Below are 24768 nucleotides of genomic sequence, written 5' to 3'. Positions count from 1 at the left end.
AAATATAGAGTTATAGAAGAGGTATCCTGATTTTAAATTTAGGAAAGCTTACATGGGAAACATCAGATTATCAATAAATGTTTGAAAATAAGAAGCAACCAAAACTAAATTTGGATGCATTAAAGTCAAATGGTATTCAAGGTTTTGTGTGACAGGGTAAGAGATCTGTTTAAAAATTAGAACTGGGAGACTGCATATATTGTGATTTTATGTAAGGATCTTGACACCATTTTACAAGGCATCCTCAGATACAAATTAAGAAAAAACAGTATAGATGGCATAATTACATTTTATGGCCTGTAGCTCCCTTCTGTAATGTAATTCTACAAAGGGCCTATATTCAGTCTGGTTATGTGTAGTGTCTCAGATAATGATTTGGCTGCTGATATAAACACTGTACACATTAAATTTGCAGTTGATGAAAAAGGTTGTGATGGTTTGCAAGCAAGCTGAAGATCAGAATCAGAATTCGTAATGTCTCAAGAACATTTTTTTTTCCACTGAAAAATGGTCTTAGAGGAAACTGAAGAGTATGAGTCAATAAAGACATGTCAGGGTTTAACACATAAGTAGGAATAATATTCTAGCCAAATACAAGATGGGAATAACAGTTGTTCAGAAAAGGTCTTTGGGTTTATAGTGGATCATAAAACTAAACGTTACTCAAGTATATCATGATGCTACAGGAAAGGCAAACTTCATACTAGCATGTATAGGCAGAAATCCTGCTCATGAGGCATGCAATTACTGTCTTCGCTTTCCACAGTGCTAATAAGGCACCAGATGGAACTCACTGTTCAGCTTTGTACACTGATTGTCAGGAACGATGTGGACTGACCAGGGAGAGTTCAGTGGAGGTCAGTATGAAATTTGGAAAGAGGAATGAATGAGGTTTGTTTAGCCAAAAGAAGGAAAGATCAGGGTAGCTATTACTAAATCTTCCAGACACAAAAATACTGTTGCATTGAAGAATGAGGGAACAATCTTTCCTTCATTTTGCTAATGAATAGAAAATAATGAACTGAAACTATAGAAAAGAAGAATCAGGTTAGACAGTAAAGCAAAATTCAAAGACAAATGTACCTGGGATTATCTTCATATTTGAAAAATGAATCATACGTAGGATTGATGCATATTCTCTTCAGATTCCTTCTAGCGCTATTTTGGCACATTCTGTGACGGTTGTGAAACATGGTCAGCTGAGAAGAATGCTGGAATATCAAGCAGGAAGAATGAGCTTGTTATGATAACTGTAAGAAAGAAATGGAATTTAAAAGCATTCATAGACTCTTGAATTTGGGGACTAATAGGAAAACCTTCAGTGACAACCTAGAAATTCACTATCTGGAAATGAGATGATTAAAAAGACCCCTGTATGTTTGGTAATTTTAAAGGGTCTTTCATCATAATTTTTTGCTTTGAAAAAATTGCTCTTTTTTAATATATACTTAAAGGTTTCTTTTCCAGTACTATAAAAGCCGTTTTGAAAGGCCCTTGTGATAGGTTCCTCTTCTAGAGAACTGTATGTGGTATCTCTTGATTACCCTTAATATAAGAATTATTTAGTTTTCACTTTGATACAAGCATAGAGTGACTACAAATATAAACAGAAAAATGGAAAGCTATTGTTACCACATGGTCTGAAAGTAGTTCGTCTGTACAGTATTTACCAGACTAAGAGCTGAGACCAATAGTAATTGCGTTAAGGATCGTAGAAAAGTTTGGATTGAAAGGGACCTTAAAGATCATATAGTTCCAGCCCCATTGCAATGAACAGGTACACCTTCCACCATACCAGGTTGCTCTAGGTAAACAAGGAAAGAATTAAATTATTTATATAGTACTCAAGAACAGACAGAGATTAGATCATCAGCACACTTATGTCAGAAGTTTTATAAAGAAGTTTTTATTAGATGGATTTGCAAAACCAGTCAAAAAACCTTACTGCCAATAGGAAAGGCAAAAATCCCCACAATACAACTTGATGTACTTCTGACAGACAATGGTTCAAAATAATAATTTTATTACAATCATAAGATATTTTTCATCCATACATAGGTATGCATAATTCATACTTTCTATGTCTTTCAAGGACATACATACATAGAAATACAAAGGAATAGATCTTCTTCACAATAAAGGAATTTTAATTTTTTTTTTTTTATATCTATATAGACACACTTTCCTGGTTTAAATTACCATGACTATTGACAGGTCTCATTTGATTCCTAAAGGATTGATGACCGCCTTATTAATCAAGCAATGATGTTAAGCAGTTGTCTCCTTTTCCAATTCACCTCTCTTTGCTTGTTGGTTCTGTCCCATGGGATATAGATAGGGTTAAAATTTAGAGGAGACTAAGAAATCTAGGGTAAATCTGCAACTCCCTGGATGGAATGCAGTTGGCATGCTCCCAATACAATAATCTTCTGCTCAGAGGCATGTAACAGAGCATGGAACCAAGTGAAGACTAGGTGGCCTCCCTCCATGCAAATCCCAGCAGAAAGGGAAAGCATTGTGGTACTATTGAAGTTTATGAGACCATACAGTACCTGTCAGACACCAGAGAATCAAAGTGTTCTACTGCTAAGCCAACAACAATGTTGAACCACCTCCTCAGGAGCCAAGCCGTAACCACTCCCCCCAATAAGTATGGTGAAAGAACTTTACACCAATCAGAAATAGAAACTATTCATGACTAAAGTCACTCAAGCTCCACCTAAACATAAAGAAATAGTATAAAAATAAGTTGGGGATAGGGGGAAAATCAGAGAAGACTCCACCAAAACTGCTCAGGTCAGTCAAAAGGCTGAGCTTTTCTTCTCCCCCCACAGGGAGACCTTGGGTAAGAATTGTGCTCCGCGCATGTTAAATGCTGCTTTTAGGACTGGAGTTTGTGTTTGTATTTGTCCTATAGTATATTAGTAGATACCTTTGTATTAGAGCTTGTGCTTGCTTAATATATCAGTAGATTTCTTTAAAACATATTTTTGAAGCCAGATCCTATCACTGACAACTTTCAAACCTTATTAATCTGTCACAATTTGTATTAATAAAGAGTGTTATTCTGTGAACTGTTAGAGTGAGTCCTCTCAGTTTCCGGCAGTGGAAAACACCTTGGCAAGGACCCACTGAGGGGTCTTCACTCTGTTGAGCCCTGCCCTGACAAGGGTAGCTGAAGCACTCTCTGATCTTGTGAATCTGTTGGTGAAGGGTCTCCTTATGAGTTGCTGACAGACTGTCAGACACCAGGGTCTCAAGTTTCCTGAGGCACTGACGGACAAAAGTCTAAACTCCCCCCCTTCACATGACATATGCTAACACTGTTTAGTTTCTCATTCATTCAGTATTTGAAAATTACATAATTTTCCTTCTTAATTCATCTTTCATTCACGAGTACACTTCAAATTAATTTTTGATGCAACTGTCTTAAAATAATTGCTAGCTTTCTGCTAAAAACCTCAGTGAAAATGGTACAGAAGCAATGTAGATTATGTAGAGAATAGTTGAATTATTGACCTTCAATGTGACAGCAATGGATTACAAATACCTGTTTCTTCTCTGTGTTTCACAAATGGTAAGGATTACAAGACATCTATTTTTTTCTTTTATACAGTCGGCAGATTCCCATCATAGACTGATGTCTAACTTAACCAACAGAAACTTGTGACCTTTTTCTTTTTTATTATTACTTATTTCCTTCACTATAGTTTCAGAGGCATGTTACAACTGCTCTTCTAAATCAATTCAAGCCATCTTTTAGTCAAAATAGGATGATTAGATTTTTTTTTTAAATAAGAATTTCACATGACCAGTCTTCATTATTTCTGGGTTTTTCTTCTAGTGCTTTGAAAAACATCTGGGAGTAGAGCTCTACATTATAAATGGGCTTAATCTGAACCAATATGAAAACAGTATTTTAAAATTTCATACTGTATCTCATAAGTCACTCAGAGAAAACATTTTTGCACTTTCACACCCTCGTTATGAATAATGTAAAGAGCCAATTAATAGAAAATGTTCTGAATTATGAAACAGGACCAAATTAAAAATGCAAAATTAGAGAAAAACAATGACTGCTTGTTTTAAATTCCCCTTCCAGACAGGTAACCATTTTTTAACTACATTTGCGATCCACATTTGATCTATATCTTTATCTATCCCTATGGCTAATGAGGAACAAATTCCTTATTACTCATGAATGACACTAACTACCACTCTTGCACGAAAGAAGAATATTACAATTTACATTTAAATGAGATTTGAAATGTTAATGAACAGAGCCAGTATTCTAATTATCTACACAAATACATTAAATTAAGGTGAACTTTACTGGATTAATTACTTCAGAATCATACTGTAAGTTTGCCCAGCAGCATTAATGAAGAATAGTTCAGTATTTGCAGGATAATTCCCAAAAACTGAGGGTCAGGAATGGATCTAAAACAGTGTCACTATCTATTTAATACCATTTGATAGGAGGGAGATGGTTAATCATGATCTTACGCATACAAAAATAGCTTAAGGAAACACTTCAAGAACATTTGATATTGTCTTTATGTAGAACCTTAGATTTAAGGTGTATTTTCTCCCATGTCCATCTTGGTCAGTTGGGCTCACGTGGACATGGACTTTTGGCCTTTATCTGAATTTGCAATGCTTAATTTCCCTTTGCCAGGGAAATTGTTGTTGCTTTTGGGGAGTTTTTGCGGTTTTTGGTGGCGGTGCTGTTGATGTCAGGTTTTTTTTTTGTTTGGCTTGGTGTGTTTTGTTTTTTTCTTACATAACTGTCATTTAAACATTCAAGAACAGGATGGTAAAGAAATTCACAGGAATAATTGGTGTACACAATGTAAAGATGCAATTTTTTTTCCATTTAAAAGGCCAAATGAACACCTTTTTCTTTCCTGACCAGTCATACTGAATTTACTGCAGTCCTATCCTTATGTCAGAAGAAACCAAGAAACATTATCAAGTTTTTCTGACCGAAGAAAACATTTTCTTTATTTATATTAGCAAACTTAGGAAAGAAAGTTTGCATTTTATTCAGAAATATCATTCAGCTCAAAACAATTGTTCCTTGAGTTTTTCAATTTTTAGTCATTTATTTCAGTTGTTCTACATAGGTAAATTACAGATATCATTAAAGGTTGGAGAAATTAACAACAAAAAAGTAACCTTCAGCCAAGGCTACAAAGACAACAGTTTGTGACATTAGAAAAACTTTTAATAACTTCTTTTAAATAACCAGTGCTTTATTTCCTCATTTTATGTGAAAAAATAGTTAGTTCTCCAGAGGGATTTAATTGAAATAATTCAGTAAAAAATATAGCAGGACTATAGTAAAATGACATCTCAAATTTTGCATGATAGCTCAAAAGATACTTAAGAATACCTTAATTTTCAATAGTGTAAACACACGAAGTTGGTGACAAAGAGCAAAGGCCAAAGAGATTTATTATTTGCATTACACAGCATTAATGAAAGAACTCATTATTATATTATTAATCTATATTATTTGATATGTTGTAAATTATAAAAGTATGCATACATTAGTTTGAATCACTTTCTTTGATCACTAGTTTTGATACTAAAGTGATTTTCACAACTTTGACCCTTCTTTCTGGTGATACACATAGGTTTTTTCATACTATTCTTCCAGTAATTTAACAGTCTGCTCAGAAATTCCAGTTCCATTGTTGTTGCACTTCTTGCTCATTTGCAGCATGCTCTTTGTTTCGAATTGAGCAGCAATTTTTGATGCCTAGAAACATTTTTTACACTGAATAAGGTCTTAGAGAACATTGATATGAGTCATTGATACTGAATTATGCATAGATTTAAACTCCCATCTGACTCTATTTTTTTAATCATTATTACTATTACTATCTTCTGTTTCTCTAAGAAAGAAGTTAAATAAAGAAATAAGATTAGAACAAAAGAAGCTCTCAAGATTCATTTTTAAGAAGGTCAAAAGTTCAGCGTCTCCAGGTAGACTAGGTCAAGACCACTTGCAGCATCCAGTAAATGAGCTTTGTGAGAGGGTTCACAACTGCTGCTGATTAAAAATTAGAAAAATACTTGCAGATTAACCATTAATTACTTACAGCATTTGGCTCAAATGTTTTCAGATGAGAGTTTTCTACCCATGCTAAAATAAAAGGCAATACTAGCAAAAGAATTTCAAATATTTCAGTAAAATCAAGATTTCTGAGGGAAATCCTTAACTGACTTTCTATTCCAAGAAGAAATTTCTCATTGCCTTCAGCTCACAAAATTAACATAAAAATGCAAAATCCCTTCCTCTCCTTTATATTTCTGTAAACAACATCTTTTGTGAACACTCTGTGAACTCTGGGTTATAATATGAACCAGGAAACTACATATACTGGAGCAGGTAAAGGGCCAGACCTCTTGCTTCATAAGCAGTCTGGACAGTAATGGTAATCTTTCTTAAATATTGCAAGTCTGAGTGAAAATGTTCTGTAAAAATCCAGAAATCTTGCAAAAACTACTGATTTGCAATTAAAAATTTAAAGGTACATTGATGAGGAATATCTTGAAAAGGATTCCTCAAAACTGAGCTTTTAAAACATCTGAATTCAGCAAATTAGCCATTCATATCCATATTAGGCTAATAAACCACTATGGTATGTCCAAATGAAACAAGATGGAATACTTTTCATTTAGTTTTTTGGTATGTAATTTTAAAGTAAAATGCACAAGAAACAAACCACCCAGAGGCCAACTTCTGTTTTGATGCAAATCTAATGTAAAATACTCTGTGAAAGGAACGCTTACTTGTTACTGAGGTTAGAAGTGGAATAAACCCCATTATTTCTCTTGCTCTGTGTGGTTTATTACTTTTTTTTTTTTTTCCCCACCATTAGCCCTTCTTTGTAGCTCCACTTCTCTGCATCTCTCTATATTCTGATGTTTTAGTCAGGACCACTTTAGCCTTAGAGAGAAAAAAACTAGAACCAAGTTGTATCTGCCTCTCTCCTTTATCTTTGTCTCTGAAAATTCCCTTCCAGTGAAATACCATTTTCTGGTTGGACTGTATTCTGGTTTTAGAGTATCTCCATATCTTGTTTTCCATGTATAATTCATAAGCATTTCATTATTATTTTTATTATTATTGCAAACTTTTCAAACTTGTCTCCTTTTCCTGAACTTCTCTGAATTGTGTAAACAGATGGCACTAAGCATACGACAGATTATTTTTTCTTGAACTTTTAAAGGCTATGAAGTGTATTTGAAAAGACTCAATGCATTTCTTCTGTTCAGGATTTTATTTAGACACAGTAGGTGCTATTATCTCCAATATGTATATGACCTGTACACATGATCTATGCAAAAAATTAAATTTGACATGCACAGGGGATTTATACTTGATATTTACATCAAATTGCACTGTGTATATAATCACAGCAACCACTATCAACATGTTTCTTTTCAGACTTCACATTTTTAAATGCTACCTGAGTGTCTAGGTATCACCTTTACGCCAGAAACCTCTTTCCAGGAAATTTGGAAAACTAAATCAACTTTTAAAATTCTTTCTTTATGACTGTTCACAATTAAATCTAAGAATTCTTTTTTAAGGAGATATAAATGTATCACTCTGTGCTCTAGACTTTCCGTATAAAACTGAAATTACTCAGCTGAAACAAGCCACTAAAAAATCTTTCCAGCCAACAAGGTGAAATGAAACTTTTAAGTCTCTCTCAATGTCAAGAAAAAATTCTGCAAGCTTCAAAATGGCAATGTTTCGCATGAATAACCTGTTGACAGAAAGTAAATTGACAGTATAGTCATTGATTCTTGTCGTCTTCCTACAGGTCAAGAATAGTCCCATTTTAGTGACTTTCCCATGACTAGTTGCAAAATTGGCTATAGGAGGTTTCATTTCATTTGTACGAAAACAGGTTTCTGAGTTACCTTCATCCAAATATTATCCAAAAGAAATGTTGGAGTTCAGGTAGAACTGCCATATACAAAAGTACAATCTCCACAAAACATTAGGGTCAGTGTCTGTTATGTATGGTAAGTGAATTTTAACTGTTGTTTGCATTTTTCCTGTGATACTCCTGTAACTCAGTGCAGGAAATGAAGAACATAGTTTAATATTTATCTAAAACAACTATGGGCGTTACAAAGTATGAGTTGCTGAATGATGCATACAGCTCCTAGGTGGACAGAAGCACAAAACAAGATGTTCTGTATACCCATTGCTATTAAAAAAAAAACACTTCAAATTGGGTGTGATGACTTAAAAAGTCAGCATTATCCAACACCTTTCTGACCTTAGTTCTGCTGAAAGTGTGGAAATAATATTTGCTAGTTTTTAACAAGTACCTTCTCTTATCCAAATACTACATACCTGATGATAATCCCAACACATGGGTTGGAATTGTACCTTTTCCAGTGAAACAGTTTACTTGCTTTATCTGCCAGAACTATTTGTACTTCACAGGCCTTGCATAAAATGTAATTGCTTAACACAGAGGGGTAGTAGACTCTAATGATGAAAATCTGATCATTAAATTTTTGAATGGGTCTGGCTATATGGGGTTAACTTTCTTCACAGCAGCCCACATGGTGTTATGCTTTGGGCCTGTGACTAAACCAGCCTCAATAACACACCAGTGTTTTAGCTACTACTGAGCACTGTCTGCACCGTGTCAAGGCTTTTTCTGTTTCCCACTCTGCCCTCTCTGTGAGTAGGTTGAGGGTGAGCAAGAGCTTAGGAGGGGACATACTCAGGACAACTGACCCAAATTGACCCATGCCATATTCTGTGTCATGTCATTCCACTCAGCAATAAAAGCTCAAGGGAAAAAGGAAGAAGGGAAGGTGGTGGTGGTGATGACATTTGTCTTCCCAAGCTAGCTTTACCAGTGCCGAGGCCCTGCCTCCCAAATGGTGGCTGGACATTTCCCAGATGATGGGAAATACTGAGTGAATTCCTACTTTGCTTTGCTTGGTGTGTGCAGATTTTACTTCACCCATGAAACTGTCTTTATCTTGATCCATGAGCCATTCTTCCCATCTCAGAGCAGAGGAGGGGAGTGAGTGTCTGTGAGGGTTTGGCTGCCGACCGCAGTACAAGGCAAATAAAATAAATTTGAAAGTGTATTTAAACAGAATTCATTTCACGAACTTACAAAATTGCATACTATCTTGTCCAGAGATATCTGGATGTATACTCATGTATATTCATCCCAGAAGCCTTTTGTGAGCAGAAACTTGCTCTAACTTACAGGAGCCAGTGGGCTTTACACAAAATGCCTGTGGGCCCCAGAAGAAGCCAGGAGCAGCCTGGAAGCATCAGACTGATAAGCTACAGAGATATTCCCTCACAGGCTCTGAAAATTAGTACTTATCCAAGTTCCACCCCTGTGCTAGTCACTAGGGACTTTAGAAGGAAATAACTGCAGACCTGATGCAGCCCTTCATTGTTCTGAGTTGCAAAACCTTTTTTTTCCTGGAAATATTCTTTTGGAAAAAGCCTGAAACAGAGTCAATGTAAACAATTCACAGGGTGTGAGAAAGCAACACTGTAGCTATGTGATAATGGGAGGAGCAAAGAGGGTTAAAGAGGCACGCCCCAGTAAACAGTGGACAGAAAACAAAACTGGGATACAAGAAAAAAATAATCGTCAAAGCACTCACAAATACTCATCTAATCTGAAAATTTTTCACTTGACCATATTTTCCAACTCTGAGATTTGCTTCCTCTGAACGTTTAAATAATAGAAACCAAATTAAATGAATGCTCAGATCAGTGAACTTTAAACATCAAAAGAGTTATCCAAACCTACTTTTGAGTTCTATATTCACTCAGAAATTGCAGCGAGTTTCATACTGGCCAGTTAAATCAGTCAGTCAGACTCAGGCAACTGGAATAAAATAGATAAAATCTGTAGCTAAAAAAGCACTTAATGGCTTTCAAATACTAAAGCCAAAATTCAGCAGCTATACACAAAGAACATACAAAGAGATAGATGTGCATCCATGTAAGAAATGTAGATCTCTTGATCATGTACAAAGGTTGCATTTGTTGAATAGCTACATTAAATATCTGCACTATTGATAATTATCCTTTGTCAGAGGCTGATTCAGTATGGTACACTGCCTTTCATACTACAAAACCTAACTACATAAATTTAATTTATCAGATGTTATAGCCACATCTCTAAGGTATTAATTAACTGAGTACCAACAGCTTGTACAGTTATATAATCCTTCAGAAATACAAAATTCTTTCTCTCAAAACTTGGAAGCTGTTCAAAAATGGTTAAATAAACAATCACTCAGCTGTCATTTAAATTACATGAGTACTATTCTTCTATTCAACACAGTACGCAAAACCTGTACTATAAACACAAAAGCACTAAAATAAATTTAAAAGATCTGGAATCTTGTGAGCATCTGGCTATTCCTTGTCTGTCTTAGGATGTACCAGAGCTGCTGCTTATTTTATCAAATGTGTCAATCACCAACTTAAATCACATAATTTTGTCTCATTCACAGAAATTTCAATGCAACTATGTTTTACTGTTTCTCATTAACCTTTAATTTTTTCATTTCACTGTATCAAATGCTTTTCAGTTTTTTTGACATTATAAAACATCAACCACAGGAATTTAAATATTTGTTATTGAGCTGTAGATGGTGACAGGAACTTGAATCATAACTGCATGAGTGAGTGACCACGTGCAGAATTTAGCAGAGTGAGTCCAGGGATGCGGTCCAGCAGACTCCAGAAGATGGGAACCCCTCTTGCCTAGCTGCCAGAGCCTAGCCAGTCATTCAGAGGTTTCTTTTTTCCATACCAAACAACACAGATGACGCTTTCCATGTTGCATGGTTCAACCAGAAGAAAAGCTGTGTGTGTATCATGGTCAGACTCACAGAGAGGACACTGGTACAGATGGCTACACAGGGTGTTGCTTTTAACAACACCCCTATATAACATCACCCAGAACCTGTATAAAACCTGAGTACAGAAAATCAAGTCCTCTTCCCCCTCCCTAGCTGTCCAGGCTGAAGCTCACTAGAGAAAATATATGCCCTCACTCTCTGGATCCACAGGACCCTCCATTCATGGATCCATTCATGGATCCCTCAAACACCAGAGTTTGCCCTCTGCCTCTCGACAGTCCTGATCCCGGTCCTTATCCACTATCAACAGATTTTACTGTTTACAAAGGCCAGTTTGGCCCTCTCCAAGGCTACACCTCGATTTTCTTAATAGCTTGTCATTAGTGACTAGAGATTTGTCCTAGGCAAGGGATAATGGAGAAAATGCCAATCAGGTTTGCATTTTGCTTATAGTTTTACCTCTTCTTTATGACTTTGTGGACACCACAATTTTCCTTGATCTGATCACCTTAGTGAAGCAAAGGCTTTCAAATTTCCATGGGCTTCCTGAAAGTATGCTAAATGTTTATAATGCCATAGAGACATGCTGGTGTTACCAATTGGAAACAAGTTCCCGTCTTTACTGATTTTGGCTATATCACCTATAGAACGTGTCCATCCTGCTAATGAAGGAAATCAGGTAAAGGGACCAGCAAATTAGAATACCTGGGAGCTTCTTATTTAATTTGATATTCAAGTATGTTAGAAAAGAAGGACAGCTGGAGGTATCAACAATGCAAACTGGTATTAGAAGAACTTTTATGATTCCAACATAGAAGAACCTGAATATTGCTCCCAAATGGCACATATTCCTTCAGACTGTGCTGTAGTCAAGTCTGTCAATGTTTCTTTATGTTTAACTACAACAGTTCCCTTGTACAAATTTGAGACTTCATGCAGCAAAGTATGAAACTTGTGTGTCAGCACAGAGGCAGGGACATAGCAAATCCTGATGGTTAAACCACAGAAGAAAGCAGAAGCACATGAGGCATCAGATACCACAAAGAGGCAGTAAATGTCAGATCTCCCTGAGTGGAACACAAAGAACAAATCTCTTATGAGTTTGAGTTTGGGTGAATTAATGGCAATAGAGGTGGAAAATAGGAGTAGGACTAGATTTCCTTGGTGTATCAAATAAGCTTCTACACAGCTGTACTGCCAATTCAGAGTAAATGGGCAAAACTCAGCAAGTTTAAAGGCATTTTGTACAAACACTGCTGTAAAATGTCATGCTGGCTTTTTTCGCACATGCTTTTTCCTGATGAAGACATTTCAAAGTCCAAAACAGGAAGGGTCTTACTTTAAATTAGATTTACTCCCTATTTGCATTCGACACAAGTACATAAGATACAAGAACCGTGATTAAAGTTACACTGAGTCTGTACATATCTTCTGTACAAAGAAGAAAGAGACAAAATACTTACTACACAGCACATGCTATACTCATGCACTATGTCAGAATGTGGGGGAATAAGGCGAGTTCAGGATACTGGAATTACATCAACTCTCTTCTCATGACAGAGGAAAAGTCTAAAAGTTCAATACATGCATCTTGATGCCATCAGCTCCTTTACTCAGTGGAACTGACTCTGTTTTCAAACTAATTTTAATATGATGTAATTACCTTGACTAGAGTGAAAATACAGCTAACTACCAGAAGATAATAATAGGTCCCTGTATTTGCAAAAAGAAATTCAGTAGAACTAATAATATAGAACTCATTCCTCTGGAAATGTCATGAGCCTTTAATGTACACTCAACACACACTGTATTACATTGGCTATCTACTCATAGAAAATAGTCATTCTGAGCATGAAAATTCATGAGTTCATAAAAAGAGTGCATAAAATATATCTGTATGCATTTGTTACATCTGCCAATATTTAAATTTATATCCCTTTAATTATTTTTTATGTTGTGTCTTATTGAGACAGAATGGGTAACAAATTTACAGACAGTCATAAGCCAAAGTGAACATGAGTGACATGCAACAGCCTTTAGCCTTCTGACTTACTGTTCAGCTGAACAGGCATGGCATTATTTTGTTATGATTACCAATTCAGAACATATTCATAACTAGCAGATGTTTTCCTCTTGGTTGCTTGGCAATTAAGGGATGTTGCTGCAGCTGAATTTTGCACCTGGACAGCAAAATGACCAAACCAGTTCTGTAAAACCTTTGACTTACAAAAATAGTCCCTTAGTGCAAACAATTATTTTGAAAATAACATTAGATCTATGTGTCAAAGATAATTAATTAATATTGAATCACTGGTTAATGGAAGAGATAGCATTTCATTTCCAACTACTATACGACTATATAAGGAATATAACTAGAAGAAAAAAGGATAACATTCTCCACTGCTGCTGCTAATTTTATATATGTTCAGTTTTAGGTATATTATCATTTTTTCTCTTCAACAGTAAAAAAAAATAAGTGTGCGTCCATAGTGAGAAAAATAGCACGCGACTGGCTAGCCAAAAGCTATTTCCTGATATGCACCTTCAAAAACTAGCAAGCAAGCCAAACAGCTCTTGATTTATAGTGATTATAAAAACACAACAGCAAATTGCTTGTGAAGAATATGCCTTAAAAAGTGAAACAAAAAAAATTGAAATGAACTATTTGAAGAAATAATTTAAAAAGCGTCAATTTGGTATACTAACCAACTTCCATATAAACACCTAGCAAATTCTGTAAGCAAGGATTTGTATTTGCCAATCTGACAGCAAGCACAAGTACAAGCCAAGTCATTCTATTTGGCAATAAGAAGAGAACAAAAAAAAATAAATGCCATTTCTAACAAGAATCACTTGTTAGTCACAGATTTCTGTGCTACACTGAAATACCTGGCTATTAGACAGTAGAACCTTCAGACAGTGCTCTGAGCTATATTTTTTCTATATTAATGAAACAGTTTGAGGTCTGAAGAACAAAATTCACTGTCTTTACCATCTCTCCCTGTTCTAAAAAATAAACCAAGCAGTCTCATTTCTGTTTTATTCAAGGGGTTGGTGATAAGAGAATTACTCCCTAGTATTTCAAAATGAAAGTCTGAATGTATAATTTAAGTTCTAATAAGGTTTGATGGAATTGAGACTTTTGGAAAGTATTTTAATGCATGCATATTAAACGTATTCTCAACATATATTTTGCAAATATAAGTTAATTCCTTTCCATCAAATAAAAAAATAATAATTAAATAAGATCTTGAAAGAACACAAATGGTTGTTTCTTTATAAAATACCAGGAAGCACAGTTAAAGAAAAGGTGACAACCCAACCATCAGTACTGAGGCAACTAAACACAGTCTACCAAGTACCAATACTTTCAGATGATTCCTTTATTATGCTAGGGAAAAAAACCCCATCACTAACACTTTCGTGTCCAATCACTGAGAACTCATTTGTTATTCATTGAAACATCCATCACGGATCAAAATAGATTCATTTGCTATTCATGATGCTCCCATATGCACTTCTGCAGGTCTTGCACTGTATTTCAGCATTTAAATGACATTTTGTACAGTTGGAAGTAACATTACATATTAACGCTTTCAATGCTGCCTTGTAACATAGTCCAGAAACACACACAATATTTTCCTCTGAACATTAAATTTAACTCGTTACTTCCTGGGGCACTTTCTGTGTGTTCTTGCCTAGGATTCTAGGTGGTTTCTGGAGCTCTAAATCATCCACGTCAATATATAACATTTACCCAGACATGCCATTTTTTCCCCCAGAAATTAGTAATATATATATATTGTAAGACAAAAGCACCATAACAACAATCTTACATACTACATTTTACTTTGTGGGAAAAATAGCACGTTTTAGAAAACTTGGGAGAATTTTGTTAAAAGGGGTAACACGAAACTCCACAGAGAGCTGGAAATATGTTTATGGAGAAATAGAATCATAACCTGGAACTGTCTTTGCAGCATAACCAATAATTAGTACAAAATCAAGGAAGGTCTGAGGAATCAAGGACAACAAAACAAATACATAGCATAACCTATTTTTTCATCTTCTCCATTTAAAGAGAATACTAAAGTGTGCTCACAGTTTTCTAGGCCTATATACGAACCCTCTCCATTGAAGATAGCAGCAACCACTACTCTAGACAAGTAATTTACCTCACCTGTCTTCTAAAGGCAGCATGAAGACTAAACAAGCTGCTGCATGAGCATCCCAGCTGTTATACATCACATTTTGAGGTGTCTTAATCCCAGATTTCACTCTGAGCCCAAGGGCTCAGCACAGGATTCTGGATTCTAGCTCAAAGACCAGGTGGCCCAAATTATATCCCACGGGACCTAAGCATCCATGAGTGTGCTCCTTCCCTTACGCACTGCAAGAACAAAACAGATGTAAAATACCACTAATTAGAATGGTAGAATTCCTAAATTATTTGATATTGCAGTAAATCCTTCCAAAAGGTATAAGATCAACACATTTCAGAAAGCCTACTGTCTGTGATATAATCTTAAAAAGAAAGATATAAGCAATATTTTTTATTTTTCTTAGCAGTTGCTATGAGAAAACACTGGTAGAAAGTTTAAATTATGAGCACCTTGTACCATTTTTAGGCCTTACTTAAAAGTAAATCCCTAGTGTTCCATTTACATAAGAATTCTCATATAAATAATATAGAAAACATCAGTTATTCATATTTAATAAACTCCAAATTTGGTATGTCGCAGATCAGTTTTTTTCAGTAGTTTGCCACTGACTTGCATATCTGAATCTTTTATATCTTTGTACAATGCCGAGTTTTCAGTGACTTAATTTAACAGCTTAAATGACAAGAATTTAAAATTTTAAAATATATATACCTACACAGACACTGAATTTTTAACTTCTTTGAATTCAAATAAAATGAGATACTAAATCTTTGCATGAAATATTTATTCATATTAGAAACAGGCAAAAAGAATAGCTCATGCATAAATCAAGACAAAGCAATCATATTATGCAAAGAGAAAGGAAGGTTTATTTCTTCAGATTTTATAGCCGATTATTATTCCTAAAACAGAAAGGACAAACAAAATAAAATAAATAATAAATCTTTGTCTGGGGTTGTTCTGACTTCTGTTTATACTTCACCATAGTCTGTTTTTTAATACCGTTTACCCAAGAATAATTGCTATGCTATATGAGTCTAAAAGCAAAGTTAAAATAAGTTTTATTTTCCAAATTGAGTGAAGAACTTTCTTTAGTAGAGAAAATACTATTTACCCTTTAGATAAATGAAAACTAATTGACAGTATCCGCCTTTATTCTAAATAGTTCTTTTTGAAACCACTAACAAGCCCTACCAAGCTCCCAGGTTCTTCCTAGGATATACTAGTAATTTAAATTTAAAAACACAGTTAAAATGCAAAATAAGAAGTGTTTTGTTTTTACAAATACTTTTAGGCCTGAATTAGGAAACAAACTTTACTATGCCAACACACATCACTCCACACACTAGATGTGCAGTAGTTTGTTGCCCAGCAAGGGCAGAGGACACATTCCTATGGAAATGCTGGTATTCAAAATAATTCAAAGACACAGGTTACTGCACAATATGGCTATACTGCTATCAGCCCCCCAGATACCCAGTTTAAAGCCGCATTAAGCTGGAATATAAGATCCTAAGATGCACTTTAAAGTTCCATGTGATTTGATAAATTCTGAACATTTGCTCTGAGGTTTTGACTGGTTTCTGCTGATGACATACACACCACAGCTGCATTTACAAAATCCCCCCAGCAGGAGTTCCAGCTGAAACATTCCTTACCAAACCTGTATGCTGCTGCCTAGCCCACCCATTCTGCTCCTTCTCCTTCTTGTATGCATGCTGGAATTTATCTGTGCCTCCTCTTTGCCCATTCTGTAAAAATATCCTACCATTAAGTAGCTTATGAAACATAAATTTAAAAGAACAGAAATTACAACATTCAACTGAAAGAACTGAAAGTTGGTTCACATCACCAAAACCGACAACTTTCACCTTTGGATTGGATGCAATTAACTCACTAGTTTGAGCTACACAACAGTATTCATTTAATGAAAACATTGGTAAGTTTCTGTGACCATTTATGCATTTCGGTCAAGTTTGTCGTGTGGGTTCTGTCCACTGGGATTTTGAAATATTTTGTTTGAGTCTTAAATAGGACATTGAATTGATAGTAAAGAAGCAATGTTCATTTACTAATGATGACTAAATGTGTTATTATGAGATCCTGTCAATAAAGGTGCTTTTTTCAAATAAAAAATATGCTGAATCAATCTCTACTCAATTATATTGAAGCTCAAAAAAAAATGTCTTAAGAGATATGGAACTGCATTATCATAAAATTTTTAATTGAAATAGTAATTTTTCTAGCTAAATAGCACCTCCAACATTGTAAAATCATTTTAGATCTTTACGATTGCTGATTTCTACTTATTCAGCTAACGAAAGAAATTCTACACCATGTAAGAGCTAACATAAATCAAAACTACGCTAGTAGATCAGCAAGTAACAGATGTCTTAGTATCTGATTTAGTGTGAGAACTCCAAAACAAATTGGGAACATAATGAGACAATTTAATAATAAATAGTTCAGTTCAAACTCCAGCGTATAGTAGCTGGATACAGTTGGAACTGCATCAACTACTAGTTTGTCCCCTTAATAACTTTTCTTTAAAAGAAATAAAAAAAGAACTATTTGACAACCATTTGAATGTCACTAAGTCAGAAACAGATGTTTATGATGCTGACAGTGCAATGTGCAAATTTCTGTTTATACATATATATACACAGAATTTTTAAACAAAATATTAGAAAAATGTTGCACCACTAAGCTATATTCATGTAAATTCCAGAAATTTATTACATTGAAATATGAAGTTACAAAAGTTACAGAATATTCCAAATTGGAAGGAAGCCACATGGAACACTGAGTCCAACTTTTAAGTGAATGGCTCATACAGGGATTAAGCCTGCAAACTTGGCGTTATTAGCACCATGCTCTAATCAGCAGAGCTTAACTTAGGGTCAAGATCAACAGAAACTGATTGTGCTGAGAGGAGGCTGAATTATTGCAGAAGGGATGAGACAGGTCACACTGTCTCACTCAGATATCGTGAGTCAAAAAAATATCTAATGGACTCCTGGGTGTTCCTCCATCCTTCATTCTTAACTTTGCTATAAAACAGATAAACTCAGAGAAAGCATGAGGCTTTAATGATTGTCTCATTTAAGGAGTGTTCATACTTATGGAAACAAATTTTATTTAGTTTGTAGGAGAGAAAGAGAAAGGAATAAATGGATGAAGCAGCTCCCTCCTCCCCTGAGGTACACTGCAAGCTTTAAGACACAGTGCCTTTAGCTATCCAAGGCTGAGCTTCAGCGTAGGCTCCTGTGCATCCAACATAGCTGCAGCAAGATGCTTGACTGGGCAAGGGTGAAACAGTCACATGGAAAATAAAGCTCTTAATTCTTAGTCTCCACGGTTAACACTGCTGAGTTCTAAGAAATTATGACTATGCTACAGATAGGGATGTTTTTCCATCTATTCCCATTCTTTCTCAAGGTATAAAATAAGGAAAATCACAGTAAATGGATGACAGTTTATATGCTGGGATTCCACACCATGTAATCACAAGTTATAATAATTTTCACCAGAAATATTAAGGACTCAGGGACAAACTATTAGAATTAAATAGTAATGAATGTATGCACTAGAATATGGACTTTGCACTGATTATCTTTCCCTTGAGCAGGGTAAAGAAGCTATAGCCTCCTTTAAGTTAAACATGAACTAAAATCAAAAATTAACATAAAGGATTGTTTGAATGACTTTTGAAAACCCCTGAAGAGCAGGTGAAAGGTGTAAAGTTGATGCTGAAGAACTACTACAATTTGGCAAGACTGAAAGAAGGAGAGTAGTTCCTTTCCAGCAACAGGCAGATGAGAGACAAAATATAACACCTGCTTGAACTGCTGAGGCGCCATCTGCCTCTGCATCTAGTCTATCAAATTTTTTTAAAAAAACTGAAGAGTGTAAGCTTTTCCAGTACTATCCTTTTTCATATGTACTTGGTCTTGTTCCATTTCTATATTTGGAAATCATTATGATATTTAAAAATAAAAATTAAACTTTAAATTTCAAATTGAAAAACTAAACACAGAACAAAGGTACATTTTACTTTCTGTACTACAGCAGTGAAATTTCACTTGGTTCAAGAATAAAACATAAAAAAAAAAAGGAAATAGAGGGTTAAAAAATGGTGTCCTAAAAGAACATTCTCCTTTGCAAATCATCATTAAGCCTCCATGCCTTCATACTATCTTGCTCTATCTACACAATAAGTTGCCTAAAATATCACTGGAAAAATATGCCTTATGAAACTCAAGACTAATCAAAATGTCACCTCTGCATGTTGAAGAATCCAGTTTCATTAGGAAGCTGTCCCAGCGATGCCACTAAAGTAACCCAAGAAGTTATAGGTGCTCAGACCATGTTAACCAATGGATTTCTGACTAAGCTGCCTTGTTACTGGTATCATCTTTGGCCAGTGAAATCAGTCTTTGCTGGAACTCCACACCTATCAGTGTCAACATATCTGTGAAGATCCTGTCTGTAAGGCAAAGACCTTGAAGAAAAAATCTGGTATAATTTCTACAATGTTCCTCAGTTTCAGTCCATTCTGTGCTGTCTTTGAAGATGAGCAAAAGGAGTAGAAAAAATTACACAGTAACAAGAAACAGCAAAAGTGACAGATGAAGGGCAAGTAGCGAGGAGCCCAGTGGTATGACCTAAAGGGCAGAAAGAGTGTCCAGCGAGAGACAAAAAGACCAACACATATAATGGAAAGAAAGTGTCAATAAAGTCAGTGAGAGGAGTCTCAAAAGTGGCTGTGGAAGCCTCATTTTTATGTTCAGATGGTTCCTTGGGGCCTTCAGGAGGAAAGTGTCAAGAAAATACACAACCAACACTTATTTCCGTCCCTTTCAATATCCAGGCACATATAACCTCTGTCCTCTGGCTTCAAACAATCTTTGGGACTGACTTCAAAGTTTTGGCTAACATTTCCTATTATTTCTCCTTTCAATCAACAGCATTGCACTCTCCTGCTCTGATGAAAAACCCACTTAGTTTAAAATACCACTGCTGTACGCCTGATGCATTCCAGCTACGCTACCACCTAGAGTACTTTCTCCATGCTGCAAAGCATTTTTAAATCCTGCTAACTGAACAGTCCCTCAAGGACTCTGTAAGACAAGATAACCCAATGCATAGTGACTCAAAGTCTGATATGCCCAATGTATGGATCAGTAACAAGAGCAGTTATTCTTAAAGCACAACACTGCCTGCCAGGGATAAGTGCTTAGCAGTATGCCATGCACAGAGGACACACATACAATTGTTAGTAATGAAGCTTCAAATTTGGAAATGTTTTAACTTCTTTTGGTTTATAAGTAAAAGGATATCATAGGCCTCCATGAATCACTGTTGCTGTACAGAGCAAGAATATCACAATGAAAACATTTTCAATAGCAATGTAAAAAATTGAAGGTGCTATACCCTCTTTGCAGAAATGACTTGTGTATTTCTGAAACTGTCAGCTGATGTGCATGGGAATTTATTTCATAAATTGAAATTCTATTCTCTAATGTTGTTCCCAGATAATTAGAACACCCAAATATTCTTATTAAAATCCCTTTCCCTGTCTAAAACTTTCTAAATAGCTGTTCTTTTGCCTACTCACACTACTGAAGCTAAGAGCAAGACCATTATCAAAAGATCACCAAGTCTCAGGCTCCTAAGCAAAGTCCTTTGTTTTGGAACACACTGTGTTATATAAATCCCTTATGCAATCTAAGACACCTCTAAATTTAAAAAAAAAAAAAAAAAGAAAAAAGAAAAAAATCAGAGCTTTCCTCCTAATATTTTTTTTAGTAGAGGAAAATTCCAGAATTTCTTTTTTTAAACAGCTAGTAATCTTCCAGTTTATGAATTATAGTTATTCACGGTAAATTAATACTCACTTATTGGGTGTCAGCATGGCCCTTTAGACAGATAGGCCTTTTCTTCCTAGTATTTATGTTTGATGTGTTTGCGAATTTCACTAACATCTCTTCTTAGGAAGAGATGTTTGGTTTTGGTTTGCTAGAGTAAACAATTCAAGTCTTTTCCAGTGAAGGTCATTTGCTGGTTCACAGTTTCCTTGACAGTGTTCTGCACTTGCAGCTGCTCAACTTCTAGTTTATCTTTCCTCTTTCTTCTTGAACATAATTTTTCAGAATTTGTTTTATCAAGATCTTAATAACAGCAATTATTTTTTTTTCTTTTCAATGTAACATAGTTCTAATTGCATTTTGCTCTTTTTGCAAATGCATCAAAATGAGAGTTCACAGCTGTACCAGTATACTCAGATCTTCCCTTAGTCACTGATTTCCAGATTAGAAACTCTCAACTGAAGAAACCTAAATGACAATAGAAATAAGAGCAATGAAAACAAAAAATTAGTGACACAGAATCTAATTATGCTGAAAATGTTTCCTTACTATTAATGTAAGGGTCATTAATGAAAACATTTAAGAAAATTACTCCCAGTGATAACCTTTGAGAAACACTAATGATTTTCCTTCATTTGATATTTCTTCTTTCAGCGTGAATAGTTGCATTAGCTGATACTTTATCCTCCTTCTTAATAACCTGCATTACTTTCTGTAACTTCTAATTTAAAACATAATAATGTAAAATTTTCTACTGAGGGCTAAATAAAGAAGGTGTATCTTATATTCACCTGGAGAAAGCCCCTGCTCTTTGTTGTATCACATTTACCTCCAAACCTTTACTTTTTTCTTCTTCTGTTCAAAGTTTCATGATTGCAGTAGTGACACTGAAGCTACACAGAGAAAAAATAATTCAACTTAAAGGCAAAAGGGATAAGATCCAAAACAGCAGTGGAAGGACAGAGCAAGGACTGAGGATAGAAGAAGAATAAATTACAGTGTTAACTCAGCTGTTAACATCCTGTAAGGGTTAACACCTTACAGGAAGATTACCGCAAGGAAGGATGGGAAATGTAGTCTCTGCAGCAGGCCCACGAAGAGAGTGCTCGACTGCTCATGCCCACTGGAAGAATTCGAGAATGATCGTTGGGGAAATAGCACGTGCTCTATGATTATGTAACCTCTTATGTAATCGAGGAGTATAAAAACGTGTGCTTGACTGTTAATAAATGATTTGCCAGCTTGCACTCAATCTGGCGGGTCCGTGTCTAACCGCCACAACATTCCACTGGAACAAGAGGTGCCTTTTTCTTCAACCAGCAGGAACACATGCCTTGCTATCCTTTCTGCTGTGATCAGAATGTCATCAAGAGAAAATGACTGAGTCTGGTAAACAGTTGGGTCTCACTCCTATTAGGAAAAAAAATAAAAATCCTAGTGCAATCAGGATATACATTTGGATCTTGGTGCTTTGCTACTGTGCAGTAAGAGAAGAATCTGATTTACATGGACTTAGCTTTGGGAAGGAGAGGTAGGAGCATTGAAGTTGTAGGGTGCTCTTATACATCTTTCAGTCTGGACATTGAGGGGAATCAGCACTGAGATTTACATCATGCAGAATTCATGCTCCGAAACTTGGAATTAACCAGGAAGACTGTGTACTTACAGAGATGTGGACAGCCATCCATTCATCCATCAGTTCCACCAGGGAAGCCATAGGTACAGAAAAAACAGCTAATCAAGAGGCAAGGAACTATGTTTTAGATTTCTCAGTCATAAAACTGATTTTACAGGTGTCACTTTTTAAAATTTTTCTTTCAATATGTTTATTTAGCTTAGATTTGTAAGAAAATGCTGCAAGTGTGCACACATTGCAGGTGCAGGCCTGCCATGCAAAGAATAAGTACCACATTTACCTTCTGAAACAGATGACCAAATTGGTTAGAATGACTACAGAATTTGACAGGGACTGCCACACAGAGAAAGGAAGACCAGAGCACAGTTTTAATCTTTAATAAAAGCAGAAAATCTAGGCATTAATGAGGTAATTCCAGTGGCCCAGTGCAAAAGAAACTTATTCTTGTGTTGACTTTATTTCTCTTTTTAAATTAGCAGAGGCTGCAGTGTCCTCGGTATAAATGTATTCATTTTGCTTAGAAACCTTACATCTCTTAGAGAAGAAATTAAATCCAAATAATTGTATTAAAGCACTATTATTATTGCAGTCTTCCACTCCAGATTCAAGAACACTGAGAAGAGGGATTGGGAGAAGTCTTCTGTAACAGAAGTGCTCATGTGTATATATACATATATGCATATACATATATATATATATATTCAATTTGTCTGTTGCACATACCCTTCGATTTAAACATATATACATTTTAAGATTATGCAGGTATTGTTACATTGACTTTTTTAGCACAGAGTTGTTATTTAGAACCGTATACATTCTTTTGACATACAGGACTTTAATTTATATTCCTTCTATTAAAAAAAACACAAAACTCTAATCACTTATCAGAATAAGCAATCAAAATAAATTGTATGAAATGAACAATGCAGTGAACTCTCTATATACGACAGTCAGCAAGAAAAATGGCAATAGCTCATTTGTGGTACAATTAGAAGGCTTATTTTCCCTGGCATACATCTTGATACATTGCTATTTCTCACATTCTGTTAAACTCTGAGGTACTCCAACCTTCTTAAATATCGTTACTTTTAAAACAGAATTTGCATTTCCTAAATAATATACAGGTTTGCATTCAAATTTTCATTTCAAAGATTCAATTAATTCAAGTGTAAGCTACAAAAACTACACATCATCCAATCTGACTATAAAAGTGTTGAGGAAGAAGTAAGTTAATTTTCTCCTATTTGAGTTTTAACAGAAGAAACAGAGGTTCACATCAGATGAAAGCTTCCATTCTTTACAGGTTTTTCTTCTTGCTGTCCCTGGCATACAAATAGCAAAACAAAACTTTAATAGGTTTAATATCAAACTTTTTTTTTAAAAAAATCGAAATTATAGTTACTTAACTGAACTTGGACTTAGATGAATGACTCAGAAAAAAATCCAGAAAATAAAGCTTCTATTTTATATCAAATCCGTATGGCTCAATGATAGACAATCTTCAAAGGTAGCAGAGCTTTGGTAAGGCTTCCTCTGGATTATCTTAAGCTTCTTTGACTTACCTGAACTTCTGAAGGTCCAGTGGTTCCTAGTCCCTTGACTATTCTTATTTGGCACAGTTTGCTGTAGAGGGCACAAGGTTATGGGTCTGCAAAACTTGTAAGTCATCCTTGTGGACTGACAATCAAGAGAAACAGTAATCTTGTTCCTTGCCTAAATTTGGCAGAAATCTCAGTTCTTGGCATAATCTAATTTCCACTTATGGTGAAAAAAACGCCAAAACCCACAAACCAGAAAAAAACCCCTACCAACCAAGCAAAACAAACAAGAAAAAAAAAAAAAAAACAAGAAAAAAATCCAGCATCACAGAATCAAACACACACAAAAAAGCAACCCTGGATGTATGAACAGATTGGGAAACGAGATGCTGGAAAGCAGTACCACGGAAAGGGATCTGGGGGTCCTGGTTGATGGCAGGTTGAATACGAGTCAGCAGTGCCCTGGCAGCCACGAGGGCCAACCATGTCCGGGGGGGCATCAGGCAAAGCATCGCCAGCCAGTCAAGGGAAGTGATTGTCTCTGTGCTCTGCACTTTTTTGCACAACCCCCCTCCCCGAATATTGTGTGCAGTTTTGGGCACCACAATGTTAAAAAGATATTAAGCTGTTGGAGAGTGTCCAAAGAAGGGCAATGAAGATGTGAAGGATCTACAGGA

General features: G+C 35.5%; 1 long non-coding RNA gene across 2 annotated transcripts in view; it reads right to left on the bottom strand.

The window, feature by feature from the left end:
• Positions 1 to 22184, bottom strand: part of LOC116780849 — a 61710-nt gene extending 39526 nt beyond the window's left edge. For both annotated transcript variants that reach the window (XR_004354674.1, XR_004354673.1), the window contains exon 1: positions 21709 to 22184. This is a non-coding gene — a long non-coding RNA (uncharacterized LOC116780849). The remainder of the gene's footprint in view (positions 1 to 21708) is intronic.
• Between the last annotated feature and the right edge of the window lie 2584 nt (positions 22185 to 24768).

Source organism: Chiroxiphia lanceolata, chromosome 1, assembly GCF_009829145.1.
Source record: "Chiroxiphia lanceolata isolate bChiLan1 chromosome 1, bChiLan1.pri, whole genome shotgun sequence".
Taxonomy (NCBI): Eukaryota; Metazoa; Chordata; class Aves; order Passeriformes; family Pipridae; genus Chiroxiphia; species Chiroxiphia lanceolata.
The sequence above is the reverse complement of the archived record's forward strand: the minus strand, read 5'-3'. Positions and strand labels throughout refer to the sequence as shown.